This window comes from Microcebus murinus, chromosome 6 (assembly GCF_040939455.1).
Source record: "Microcebus murinus isolate Inina chromosome 6, M.murinus_Inina_mat1.0, whole genome shotgun sequence".
NCBI classification, from domain to species: domain Eukaryota; kingdom Metazoa; phylum Chordata; class Mammalia; order Primates; family Cheirogaleidae; genus Microcebus; species Microcebus murinus.
This window is the reverse complement of record NC_134109.1, coordinates 5,296,035-5,309,586: the sequence shown is the minus strand read 5'-3', so window position 1 is coordinate 5,309,586 and position 13,552 is coordinate 5,296,035. Positions and strand designations below refer to the sequence as shown.

At 35.3% G+C, this 13,552-nt stretch overlaps 6 non-coding genes and 6 pseudogenes across 7 annotated transcripts in view; all 12 read left to right on the top strand.

Annotated features, from left to right (window-relative positions):
- The first annotated feature begins 281 nt into the window (after positions 1-281).
- Positions 282-356, top strand: LOC142871751 (small nucleolar RNA SNORD113/SNORD114 family). Its single transcript, XR_012919949.1, has one exon. It is a non-coding gene; the product is annotated as a small nucleolar RNA SNORD113/SNORD114 family (small nucleolar RNA).
- Positions 357-860: 504 nt separating this feature from the next.
- Positions 861-13,552, top strand: part of LOC105861135 (PRELI domain containing protein 3B pseudogene) — a 32,430-nt pseudogene continuing 19,738 nt past the window's right edge. Inside the window, exons 1-8 of the transcript XR_012919668.1 lie at positions 861-883; positions 1,788-1,857; positions 2,359-7,748; positions 8,616-8,700; positions 9,794-9,880; positions 10,741-10,822; positions 11,487-11,573; positions 12,353-13,363. The product of XR_012919668.1 is annotated as a PRELI domain containing protein 3B pseudogene (transcript). The remainder of the gene's footprint in view (positions 884-1,787; positions 1,858-2,358; positions 7,749-8,615; positions 8,701-9,793; positions 9,881-10,740; positions 10,823-11,486; positions 11,574-12,352; positions 13,364-13,552) is intronic.
- On the top strand, positions 1,226-1,294 carry LOC142871744 (uncharacterized; annotated as a pseudogene).
- On the top strand, positions 2,149-2,220 carry LOC142871719 (small nucleolar RNA SNORD113/SNORD114 family). Its single transcript, XR_012919932.1, has one exon. It is a non-coding gene; the product is annotated as a small nucleolar RNA SNORD113/SNORD114 family (small nucleolar RNA).
- Positions 2,797-2,868, top strand: LOC142871737 (small nucleolar RNA SNORD113/SNORD114 family). The gene has a single exon (XR_012919943.1). It is a non-coding gene; the product is annotated as a small nucleolar RNA SNORD113/SNORD114 family (small nucleolar RNA).
- On the top strand, positions 3,725-3,803 carry LOC142871753 (uncharacterized; annotated as a pseudogene).
- On the top strand, positions 7,109-7,184 carry LOC142871742 (small nucleolar RNA SNORD113/SNORD114 family). Its single transcript, XR_012919945.1, has one exon. It is a non-coding gene; the product is annotated as a small nucleolar RNA SNORD113/SNORD114 family (small nucleolar RNA).
- On the top strand, positions 8,054-8,122 carry LOC142871727 (uncharacterized; annotated as a pseudogene).
- Positions 9,235-9,306, top strand: LOC142871725 (small nucleolar RNA SNORD113/SNORD114 family). Its single transcript, XR_012919936.1, has one exon. It is a non-coding gene; the product is annotated as a small nucleolar RNA SNORD113/SNORD114 family (small nucleolar RNA).
- Positions 10,201-10,271, top strand: LOC142871733 (uncharacterized; annotated as a pseudogene).
- LOC142871717 (small nucleolar RNA SNORD113/SNORD114 family) lies at positions 10,983-11,055 on the top strand. Its single transcript, XR_012919931.1, has one exon. It is a non-coding gene; the product is annotated as a small nucleolar RNA SNORD113/SNORD114 family (small nucleolar RNA).
- On the top strand, positions 11,865-11,935 carry LOC142871722 (uncharacterized; annotated as a pseudogene).

The following is a 13,552-nucleotide window of genomic DNA, read 5'->3' as shown; positions in this document are numbered from 1 at the left end:
TGTTCATTATATCATTACAGTCTGAAATATCCAAAAGGCCAACTACGGCCAGTGATGAATGTGAGGCTGGTATGAAGCATTACATTCATTAACTCATTTATGATCCATTGAGGATAATTCATGAAAGATGTATCAAACTGACAAACGATTCAATGGGCAGCTGCAGAATAGTCAATGCTCTTATTCTTTGGTTATTATATTTATATGGGTTATGAAATTAATATCAGTGAATTAATGAATAAACAAATGTAAATGAGAATTAAGTAAAAGAGTCACAAGCCTGGAACAGTAATAACAACTTGTGGCATAGGAGTCATGGGTGATAAATAGTATGTGCCTGGAGCTCTGAGGGCCAGCAGAGAAGGGAATATAGTGTAGTGCTTCTGAAGTGATCCTATGGATAGATTTGGGAATATAAAAGGACCATCTTCTTGGAATCTTTTGAATTTTTTATTAATCAAGTGCACACATATACAAGAGTAAAGATGGGGTGTGAGAAGCATGTCCACTCTTCATCTAAGCGACCAGACAATAAAAACTATTGAAATGCATTGAAAATATTGAATTACATTCAAAAAGTAAATGGTTGCAGTGTCTTACTTCTTTGACTAAGGATGATACAGACAGTATAGTCAAAGTTCTTATTCTGGGTCAGAGCTAGTGTGGTATTTGTTCATTTAAAAGAAAATTACTAAGTAGTACCACAAATTAATGTACAGCTAATGAGTAAGAGAAAGGTAGAACGAATGCACCAATAGAAAATGAGCCAATCCAGCTGTCATCTCTGCTTTGTACTTCTCAGAATGGACACAGCAGAGCTGACTCAGCACCTGGCCGTGATCTGGTCCACGTTTGTGCCATGTGCAGATGCATGTAGACCAATGTAAGTAATAGATTCTTTTTTGGTCTGGCTTTTTTGTTTAGGAGATTCGGGATAGTATTAAAACGTACCATATGTACTCACAGAAGGCCAGTCATGTGCCAAGGATAAATGTGGACTCGACATGAAACAATATGTAGATTAATTGCCATTTGTATCAGTGAGGACGATTAATGAAGGTGTGTTCATTCCAGCAAACTCTGACATAGGTAGATGCTAGGGATACTTACGCGTCTTGCACTTGAGTTTTTGTGACTCAGAGACATTTACTTTATTATTAGTAGTGAATTAACGAATTGTAGGATAAACAATGTAGAAATTACTGGAGAAAAAGAGGGCCAGTCCCGGGCTGATGATGACTACTGGTGGCGTATGAGTCTCAAACGATGACTACGTCTGTACTCTGAGGTCCGACACAAGAGAGTTCTCGTCTGTTCCCTCTGTTTGAAAAGATCCTACAGGCAAATGTCAGGGAAGTACAAGGACCTTGTTCTTTTTCTTTGTGTCCATGAGTTTTAAAAATACTATTATGAAAGTAGCAGTGGCAGAATAAACAAACATGTGGAAAGGGGAATACAGAAGGAGAAGGTGAAGCATTGTTTGTGCTGTACATGGCCAAAATGTACAGTAGGAAGAAGAATGCCAGTGTAAATTAACAGGGGAAGACAATTAATGGGTTGGTTATAGTTGCATCTCTGACTGGAGACCACATAGCGTGTTATGTGGTGGTTATTGCTCTGTGTCAGTTGCAAGTTTGACATTTGTTGCATTAGGAGCAAAAAAATCATAAATATGTCTGTAAATTAATAAATACTTAAGTGACTATGCAAATGGGTGGCGGGAAACATGGCTCCATGGACAGAGCGTCTCAATGTTTTTATCGTCTTTTCTGTTTTGCACTCTTCAGAGTGGATGCCCTGAGCTGGCTTCAGTGTCTCGCTGTGATCTGGATTATGCCACCTCTGTGTCAGGCCAATGTGAGTAACAGTGAAATTTCTTGTCTTTGTTTGGGTCATTTGTTTAAAGATATTCCCAGCATTATTAATATCATAAAAAGTTAACTGTGGCCTGGTGACAGTGCCACATCAGGGGCAATTCATCAAAGAGATGTAGTTTCTGTGGGAAACGATTCCGTAGACTATAGTAGGGCTATTCAAATATCTTTTTCTTGGGTTTTGTAAATTATGTATTCATTTTGTAATTATCCACAAATAAATGTTTTATTAAATGAAAGCGTAGACATGAGTGCTGAGAAAGACACTCGGTTGTGGGTCAGTGATGACGCCTGGTGGCGTGTGAGCCCTGGATGATGAATACGTATCTGGAACTCTGAGATCCAAGAAGAAAAGGCTCTAGGTTATCGTCTTTGTCCCAGACGATCCTATCCATGGATGGTTGGAACATACAAAGACCATCTTTTGTGTTTTGGAGATGAGGTCTCAATCAATGTTCTTTATTTTCTCCTCTGTACTCCTCAGAATGGGCACACCCAGGCTGATTTTAGCATTCTCCTGCGGACATGGAGAGACTTTGACTTCTATGGACACGAAGTGGTGATTAACTCTGTGTTAGGAGCACGAAGACCAAGGTGAGTAACAGTCAAAATTCTTGTCTCAGTTTGGGTGTTCTGTTAGATAGTATTTACTGTATTATTTAAAAAGCATAAAATATGATCAGTGACCAGCAGCCATGGCCTAGTCATAAAAGTGTAATTAATATATATGTGACATTGAGGTCAATTAATGGAAGAGTGGTGTAGCTATAGGAGATTATTCTACAGGCAGATGTTGGAAATACCAAGCCTCTTGTTATCTAGTTTTTGTGACTCTTGGTATTTATTTTATTATTATTAGTGCACTGATATATTAAATTGATGATACCATGTAGACATGAATGAAGAAAATGAGAGCCAGGTTTGGGTCTATGATGACCGCTAGTGGCCTATGAGTTGTATACTATTAACACGTGTCTGGAACTCTGAGGTCCAGCAAGAAAAGAATCTAGGTTATTGCCTCTTTTGGAAATGATCCTATAGATTATTGGGGAATATATAAAGATCTTGTTTTGGCTTTTTTTTATTGTTTATGGATTTTGATCATATCATAATAAGTGGATAAATAATAAAAGAATCAATGTACAGATATAAATTAGAAAAAAAATGAAGTGGCAAGAGAATATACACATATATATATCAAAAAAGCCCAAATAGTTCAGGATTATACAGATGATATAAATAATTGCCCATATTTTTGCTCTAGGCTAGTGTGGATAGTTTGATATTTATTTTTCTTAAGTTAAAGTGTAACATATATTGCCCCAAATCAATATATATCTCAAAATATTAATACAAGGATCAGTAGAGAGAATGTCTCAAATGTATTTTCATCTGCTGTGCTTTGTAATTGTCGGAGTGGACACACCTGAACCCATAGAAGCGTCTACGAGCTCCGCCGGTGCCCCTGTGTGTAGGCGCATGGAGACCAAAGTGAGTTATACATAGTGTTCCTGTCTTTTTGTGTGTGTGTGTGTGGTTTGTCTTGGATATTTACTGAGTATTTTTTAAAGTACTAAATATAATCAAGGAAGGCCAATCATGGCCCAATGATAAGTATAGGTTTGACATGAAACATCATGTTGATTAATCAATTTTTTAACAATGAGGATGATTAATGAAAGAGGTATACTTAATGACATAAATGATTCTATTGATAGATGTTAGAGATACTTAAGAATCTTTCTTTTTCTGGAGATTTTGTGATTCACAGATAATTATTTCGTTATTATTGATGGAGTGAGAATCAGTAAACAAATGTAGATTAGTATGAAGAAAAAGACACCTACACCTGGACCAGTAATTACTATCACAGGTGTGTGAGTCATGAATGATAAATAAAAACTATATGTCTGGAACTCTGAGGTGTGTAGAAAATGAAATCAGGTCTATTTCCTAGGGTCATTTGTACATGACCTGACAAGGTCATAACATGTAACAAAAATGTTTGTACCCCCATAGTTTCCTGAAATAAAAAAAAATAAAAAATAAAAGAATATATAAGCATCTAATTTTTTTAAATTTTGGATTCATGGGTTGCTGTATTATTATTATAAATTGATCCATGATAGAAGTATTGAACAAATATATAATCTAATCAATACAAAGATGGCTAAATGAATAAATATTCATTCTTCAACCATGATATATGTGGTGAGGCAAGATAAACGATTGACATAAAATGAGAACACTGATTCCCATAAAGAAATAATTGGATCCAAGGGTGCTACCTCTTTGATTAATGATCCTAGAGACACTGATAAGTAAGAGTCAGCTTTCCTGCTCTGGGCAGTCAATTTGAGGTTGGCTTTGTTAAGAACAAACATGTTAGGAAAAATTAACAAAGAATTAAGTGACTGGGTAAATTAAATAAAGCAAAGATAAGTGGAGAGGACGACTTAGGTTTTGGTTGGGTGAATTATTCGTTGATGTTTACAGCACTGTAAAAGGTAGATAAACGGTTTTACACCTAAATAAACTCAAAGGAGACAAAGAGTGAGAATCGATTATGAACTGCAGATTAGAGACAATCTAATGTGGTACGATTGTGGACAACTGTGAAAAGAGAAAGATTGATGCCATTTTAGTCATTTTATCATTGTTTAATAGTTTGTTTTAGCATTTCTCATAGTTTACATAAACTTTCCTATATTGTTCAATAGTCTGGTCTGTTAACTCCACAAGAAAGGAACATATATGCAGTAAATGGTTGTCATTATCATAGGGTCAAGTGGTACATTCTTCTGGTTCATCATTACATTTTACTACAATGTATAATTTAAATAAAAAAGGTCAAGCATGGACCAATGATATGAATAGAATAAAATATGAACTAAGGTGTATAATTATATTTTCACACCATTTTTATAGTTCACTACAAAGAGAATCTATTACCTCTCTTGGAAATGAGCTTGTTGACAGAGATATTAGGAGTATTCCAGAAACTTGTCTTTTGTCTTTGGTGGGTTGTTCATGCATATTAATCTTATTATCAGTGAGTCAATAAACATAAATATGTATTGAATATAGACATATTTGTTAAATAAGTCTGTAGGTTTCAGTAATTTTCAAGGATCGAACGATGGGGTTTTGGTAGATTTGGAGATCTATTGTTTTATTCTAAGGGAATAAATGAAAGAATCAGTAAGACATACCTACCCCCATAAATAAATAAAGATAAAGAAAGCAAAGCTGGATTAAGAAAAAATGCTATCAGATAGAAATTTTTGAGCATATAATTCTAAAGCACTGCAGTGCATTAAGAAACTGGTAGATCAAGGGAGATTCTTCTCTAGTTTAGGGTGGTTCTCAGGCATGAACATTGGAATTACCTGGGGGGCCAGTTAAAATACAGATTGCAGCTATGCTCCCAGTATTTCTGATTCAGTGTGGTTGTTGTGGAGTCTGAGAGTCTGAAATTTCTAATCAGTTAATTTCTAACAGTTCCTAATAAGTTCCCAAGTTACGCTGATGCTGCTTAGTGGGAAACATTTTGAGAATCACTGACATTGTCAGATATATGTAACCGTTAATGCCCTTGCTCTGTGTCAGTGGTGAGTTCCAGGTTGTTTATTTTAAGAAAAAGAAAGTAGTAAATACACTAACTAATAAATATTTAAGCTTTAAGTAAATGAAAAGGGAACAGCATGGTTCCATGGAGAAAATGTCCCATTCTTTTACCATCATTGTTACATTGCACAAAATGGCTGCTCTTCAGTTGATTTAAGCATTCCGAAAAGACCAAGAGCTCTAGAGTACCTATATGTTTAGGTGCCTAGAAACCACAGAAATGGGCGTTGTTCTTGTCCCTCAAGTGGTTTTTCATGCATGTTCACTGTGCATATTTAAAATGGGTAAATGATGACACACATGAATAAAAACAAACGAGGACAAGTCTATACTAATGATGAGGAACTACAGTTTATGATTAATTAGATTCAGTGTTACTTAGGATGATTATTAAAAAAATGTCAAGTCCATGTCACCGATCATTATAGCTTTTTAAAATTCTATTGTATGGTTTTCTCTAAACATCCCGTAAGTGGTTAAGACATAAGCTATTTTTATTGTGAAGAAGGAGCACATAAGAGACGTTAAGTGCTTGTCAGTGTTTTAGTTATGATGGTGGATTTGTGTTTTATGTAGAAAGAATATACAAATTACGTGGAAAAAAAAGGCCAAGGAAGGGCCAGCGATGTGAATGAAATGCATTCTGAATTGTGTTTTATGATCAAAAGATATGTGACCTACTGAGGTCTGTTTAGAAATAGGGATTTAAGTGTTTACATTTGTGGGAATGAGCCTACGGATATATTTCAATAATATTCAAGGATCACGTTCTCGGTCTTAAGTGTTTCATGGATTTTGATTTTATTATTATTAGTCAATAAACGAAAGAATAAACAAATATGTTAATGTATAAAGATGAAGAGGTTGAAGCATACCCAATTATGAAAATATGTGGTGAGGCAAGCATTGTTGTTAATATAATATAGAACCACTGGAGTTTATTGAGTAATATGTGTATCAAAGGGGTTACATTTCTGGGTAAGGATAAGTGGGCAAGGTAGTGATATGTAATAGGTTCTTGCTTTGAGTCAGTGATGAGTTCAAGTGGTTGTTTTCTTAAGGGGAAAAAATTAATTACACCATACAATAATAAATATCTAAGTGACTGAGAAAATGAAATGGGAACAGCATGTATTTATTAATGGAAAGGATGCCTCTGCATTTTATTATCTGCATTGCTTATGCTCCTTAGAATGAGTGCACCTAGCTGATGTAAACATTCCACTGTGACCATGAACTCTGTGTGTCATGAGCATAGAAACCAATGTGAGTAATTGGAAAAGCACTTGTCTTGGTGTAAGTGGCTTGTTTAAGAATATTCACTGTATTATTTAAAAAATGTATTTAATCAACGAGATCATCTATATAGGCCACTATGGGACTGGTAGGAAATATATGTTTGTTAGTGAATTTGTGCAACACCGAGATTAATTAATGAAAGATACAGTTGCTAAGGGAAATGAGTCCCTAGACAGTTGTTATGGATACTTAAGCATATTGTCTTATGGCTTTTGCGACTCATGTAAATTTATTTTATTATTTTTATTCAACTGGAAAACTAACAAATCAATAAACATGGAAATGAATGCAGAAAAAGATGCAAATCCTGACCCAGTGATGATGACTGGTGGCATATTAAATCATGGACAATGAATAATACATGTCTGAAAGTCTGAGGGACTATGTAGAAAGAGATCTAGTCTATTGTCTTTGTTAGAAGTAATCCTACAGAAAGATTGGTGTACACAAAGATAATGTCCTTGAACTTTTGCGGTTCATGCATTTTGATTGTATTATAAAAAATTGAGGACAAAATTTCTACAATTGCATAAAGAACTATGAAGAGGGGGAAGCATTGTCTAATTATAAAAATATGAGACAAAGCAAGAGACGCTATTGTTATAATTTGGAAGTATTAACATCCATAAGTGAACAAAGGGAGCAGGGATGTTACCTCTTTGGAAAAGGGTCACCTAGGCAGTGACAAAGAATAGCCAGTGTTGTTCTGGAACACGGGCGAGTACCATGTTGTCCTTATTTTTAAGGAGAAGCGAAAAGTAATATCAATTAGTAAATATTTAAACAATTTAGTAAGTGGAAAAGCAATGATTACTGAAGAGAATTTATCAGTCTTTTATAGTCTGCCCTACTTTGTGTTCCTCAAGGTGGAGGCTTCCTGCTGTCCCGAGGTCTGCGGTGGCCACACGCCCTGTGGTTCGCCTCTGCACTGGGAGCGTGGAGACCAATGTGAGTCATAATCAAAGTCCTCATCTTAGTTTGGGGCGTTTCACGAGACTATTGAAAAGAGTGAATCGAAGCCCCGTGACAAATAAGGAATTGATGTGAAAAGCACTCTATGGATTAACCGATACATGAAAAACTAAAGATAATAAGGGAGATAACATCGATGTGAGATGATTCTATATAAAGAATTAGAAATACCAAAGCTGTGCCTGGGTTTTCTTGAATAACAAGGTTTAAAATTTAGTAGTGAATTAATGAATTAATCAAAAGAGAATGTAGAAATGAATAGAGAAAGGGAATAGCAAGTTTGGATCGATGATGACTACTGGTGGCGTATGAGTCGTAAACGATGACTACGTCGGTAATCTGAGGTCCATTGAAGAGGATCCTTGGTAGCCTCTCTCTGTCGAGTAGTGTCATAGACAGATTTCAGAAATGCAGAATGTACTTGTTTTTCTTTGTGGTTGCATATTTTCATTCTATTTTTATAATTGGATCAATGCAAGAATCAATAAATAAACATAAAGATAAATAAAGATATAATGGGTGAAGCAGAATCCAATTATAAAAATATGTGGTGAGGCAAGAAATACCATTAATGTACATTGGAAACAGTGATGTCCAAAGAGTAAATAAATGGCACAAGCCTGACACCTCTTTGGCTAATGATGGCTTAGACAGATTAAATTATAGATAATGTTTAATTTCTGGATCAGTGACAAGTTTAAAATGATTCATTTTCTAAAGAGAAAATGGAATAAATATATACAAAGAATGATGGCCTAAATGATTAACGATAAGTGAAAAGCAAGGATCAATAATGAGAATGTCTCAATTTTGTTTTCCTCTTCTCTGCTCTATACTCCTCAGAATGGACGTGCTTGTTCTGATTTGAGGACTCTTCCATGGCCACATGCTGTTTGCACCATGCCTCAGAAGGAGGATGCAGACCCCTGTGAGTAATAGTCAACTGGTTTGTTTAGGAGTAATTTATCATTTAAAAAGTGTGAGGCCGGGCGCGGTGGCTCACGCCTGTAATCCTAGCACTCTGGGAGGCCGAGGCGTGAGGATCGTTCGAGGTCAGGAGTTTGAGACCAGCCTGAGCAAGAGCGAGACCCCGTCTCTACTAAAAAAAAATTGAAATAATTAGCCGGGAACTAATTTTATGAAATTTAAAATTTATTAAAAAAATATAAAATAAAAAAAAAGTGTGAAATATAGTCAAAGATGGGTGTTATCCCAATGATAGATATGGGAGTGATATGAAGTATTATATTTATAATGCATATATAATAAACTGAAGATCATTGGTAAAACAGATATATCAATGTTAGAATGATTCTAGATACAGATTAGGAATATCAATGTTATTCTTGGGGTTCTATGACTCATAAGGCGTAAAATTATCATTAATAATAATAATAATAATGAATAAATGATTTGATCAATAAACAAGGTAGAAATGAATGGAGAAAAAGATGACCAATCCTGGATCGATGATGACTACTTGTGGCATATGAGTGTGATACCATGACTACGGGTGTGGAACTCTGAGATCCATCACAAAAGAAATCTGGCCTATTCCCTCGGTTTCAAATGATCCTATAGATAGATGCCAGGAACATACAATGTATTGGGTTTTCACCTTTGTATTCATTCACTTCCTTCTATTGTTATAATTGGATCAATGAAATAATTTATGTACATATATATGAAGATTGTGAATGAAGTACTATCCAATGATAAAATAAGTGGTGAGATAAGATGTATTATTATTACATGTTTAAAATGTTGAAGTTCCAAGAGAAAGAAATATTACACCATTGTAACTTCTTTAACTAAGGATGACATAGACAGTGTAATTAATAGAAAATGGTCAACATCTGAGTCAAGGAAAATTCCAAGTTGTTCATTTTCTTAAAGAAAATGAAATAAGTGTCCTTCCAAACAATGACTTCTCAAATGATTGACTAAAGGAAAGATGATAAGCAAAGACCAAGGATGGATATCTCATCTTTTTATGATCTGCTGTGCTCTATAATCCTCAGCATGGATGCTTTCGAGATTGCTTACGCACTGGTCCATGGCCACAGGCTTTGTGGATGCGTCTATATATCAGGAACATCAAGAGCCATGTGAGTAGTAGTCAATTTCTTGTTTTGACTATTTTTCTAAAAGTTATTTGTTATAGTATTTAAAAAAGTGTTAAATATAGTCAAAGAAGATGGAAACATGCCAATGTTCCAAATCAGATTGACATGGAACATTAGATTGATTAATCCATATGAGCTCCGTTACTGAAAGAAATTTCTTTCATTTCTTTGTGGAAATGATTATATAGGTGGCTGTTAGGGATACTTGAGAATCTTATTTTTTTGAGATTTATGTGTATTTCTTTATTAATGAGTTAATCAATAAACTAACGTAGATGGTAATGGAGAAAGGAGACCTGTCCTGGGCCAATGATGACGACTGGTGGCGTATGAGTGATACACCATGAATTCTGTGTCTGGAACTGAGGTCCAGGGAAGGCAGGATCTATCTAGTCCACTTCCCCTTTGTGAAGGGCTCCAGTGGACAGATGTCAGCATACACAAGGGTCTTGTTCTTGATCTGGGTGTTCATGAATTTAAAAAATATTATTGTAAGGCAATCAGGGGTAGGGTAAATAAACAGATTTATAAATAAATAGAGATGAATAGGGTAAAGCATTATTTTATACTAAAATATGCATTAAGGAAAATGGATGTTAATATTAATTGGAATGGATAATATATAGATGAAGGTATTACGTCTTGGACTAAGGATGACATTGACTAGGATAGTTACTAGTTATTACTTGATCAGTTGCAACTTTGAAGTCTATTTTATTAAGAAAAAAATTACCATAAATTAATAAAGGCCAGAGTGATGATGCCAATGAATGGTAGAATATATGGATGGATGGAGAGGATGTCTCAATGTTTTTGTCATCTCTCTGCTTTGTGCTCCTCAGAATAGATGCACCCGGCTGATTTAAGGATTTTTGCCTTGATCGAGATAACTTGTGTTATCCCTGTGTTACCAAAGAGACCGATGTGAGTAATAGTCGAAGTTCTTGTGTGGTTTTGGTGGTTTGTTTAAGGGTATTTACTATATTGTTAAAAAATATAAAATAGGCTTTTTACAAGTATTAGTCATAGATTAGTGGGTTAATAAAAGAATGTAAAATTGCATGAAGAGAAAGTGGGCCTTTCCTGGACCAATGATGACAACTGCCGGGGTATGAGTCTTGGATGATGAACTACATCTCTGGAACTCTGAGGTCCAACACAAAGAAAACAAGCCCTTTTCTCATGCACTTACATTCTGTTCTTATAATTGGGATCAATAAAAGAATCAACAGTCAAATATATAAATAAAGATGACTCATTTGAGGCATTGTCCAGTTATAAAAGCAGGTGGGGAGGCAAGAAATACTATTGCTGTATATTGAAAACTTACATCCACAGAGAAATAAATGGTACATAACTGCTACCTCTTTGGCTAAGGATGCTGTGGACAGTATTAGGTAAATGTCAGTGTTCACATTCTGGGTCAATAGCAAGACCGATAATGTTAGTTTACATAGGAGAAAATAAAATAAACATTACTCCAAGTTACTAATTATATATGACTGACTAAATAAGAGGGGGAATTCAAGGACCGATGGAGATGATGTTGCAACCCTTTTAAATCTCTCTTCCGCTGTGTCATCCTCAGAATGGACACACTCGTGTTGAGGCAGGCATTCTTCCGTGGTCACAAGCTCCCTGGTTGCATCCATGTCTTAGGAGCATAAGGAGCCATGTGAGTAGCAGTCAATGTTCTTGTATTACATGGAGCTTTTTTAGAAGAGGTATATACTGTGCGAAGTATTAAATATAATCAAAGAAGGGATACCTGCCAACGTTAAATATCCGATCCATAAGCATTCTTTTGAGTAATGCATGTATGATGCACTTAGCTCAGTTAAGGGAAGAAATTTGGCCTCTGTGGAAATGATTATATAGATGGATGTTAGGGGTGTTCAGGAATCTTACTGTTAGTAAGAATCACTCAATATGTGTGTAGATGACAACAGAGAACTAGGGCCAATCCTGGACCTGTGATGACGACTGGTGGCGTATGAGTTATTCACCATGAATACCGTGTCTGGAACTGAGGTCCAGCGAAGGCAGTAATCTAGTCCATTCTCCCTTTTTAAAGGGATCCTACGGGCAGATGTCAGCTTATGCAAGGGTCTTGTTCTTGATCTGTGTGTTCATAAATTTAAAAATTATTCTTGTGAAAGAATCAAGGGCAGGAAAAATAAATGAGGAAAGATAAGAGAGGGCGAAGCATTGTTTTTTAATAAAATATGTATTAAGGAAGATGAATGGTAATATAAATTAGAATGGATGATATATAGACTGTGATAGTTAATAGTTATTACTCTCAATCATTAAAGTCTATTTTATCAAGAAGACAATGAATATTAGATACATTAATAAAAGCCAAAGTGATAATGTAGATGAATCCTATAATGTACGGGTCAGTGGAGAGAATGTCTCAATGTTTTTGTCCTCTCTCTGCTCTGTGCCTTCTAGAATGGATGCACCAGGCTGATGTAAGCATTCTGGCACGTTGGAGACTTTTCTCGTACTGCTGTTGTGTTTAGAAAGGGAACGACGTGAGTAATAGCCAAATTCTTGTTTTCCTTTGCGTAGTCAACTTAAGGTGCTCATGATATTATTAAAAATTTTAAATTAGTCAGAAGCTAACCATGGCCCAGTGATAAATATGATATGGGACATTATGCTTATTAATTGTTAATGTGCCACTTGGAGATTGATTAATGAGAAAGGCTTAGTCTAATGTGGAAAAGGGTTCTGTAGACAGATGTTGGAAATGTCAGGCATCGTGTTCGTGGGTTTTTGTGAATCTGTTATTTTATTCTTATGAATTAATTAATGGCTTATTCAAAATAAATGCAGAAATGAATGAGAATTAAGAGGCCAAACACGGGTTAGTGATGGGCTGGTGTCATGGGAGCCATATACGATGTGACCATATGTCACAAATGTCTTGGTCTAAGGCACCCTCTAGACGCAGGTTAGGAATAGACAAGATCCCTTGTCTTGACCTTTGTGTTCATATATTTTCATTCTGTTAGAATTGGATCAATGAGAGAATCAATAAGTAAATAAATTAATGAAATATTATTCAATTAAAAATAAGTGTTGGGCCAAGAAACATTATTAATATATTACGAAACCACTGAATTCCGATTCAAAATAAATTTGTACCTGTCACCTCCTTGGCTAAGGATGAAATAGATAGTATAATTTACAGATAGTGTTCATGTTCTGGGTATGTGGCAATTTTCAATTTGTTCATTTTCTTAAGAGGAAAAAAAAAATTACTTTAGATTAATGTTTGCCTAAATGACTGACTGAATGAAAGGTGAAAAGCAAGGACAAGTGGAAAGAATGTCTTAGGTTTTTTTTTTTCTTTTTTCTTTTTATCTGCCCTGTTCTGTTTTCCTCACAATGGACCCATCTGGGCTGATTGGTTCTGAGCTCTGCGGTTGCATCTGTACTGAGGACCTGGAGATCAATGTGAGTGATAGTCAAAACTTTTGTTATGCTTTGGGTGCTTTGTTTAAGGATATTCACTATATTATTAAAAAATGTGAAATATAATCACATAAGGCCAGTGGTTACCAGTGACAAAAATGAAATTTATATAAAGTATTATGTTGATTAATTCATGTGTAAAACCCAGTATAGTTAATGAAGGAGCTATAT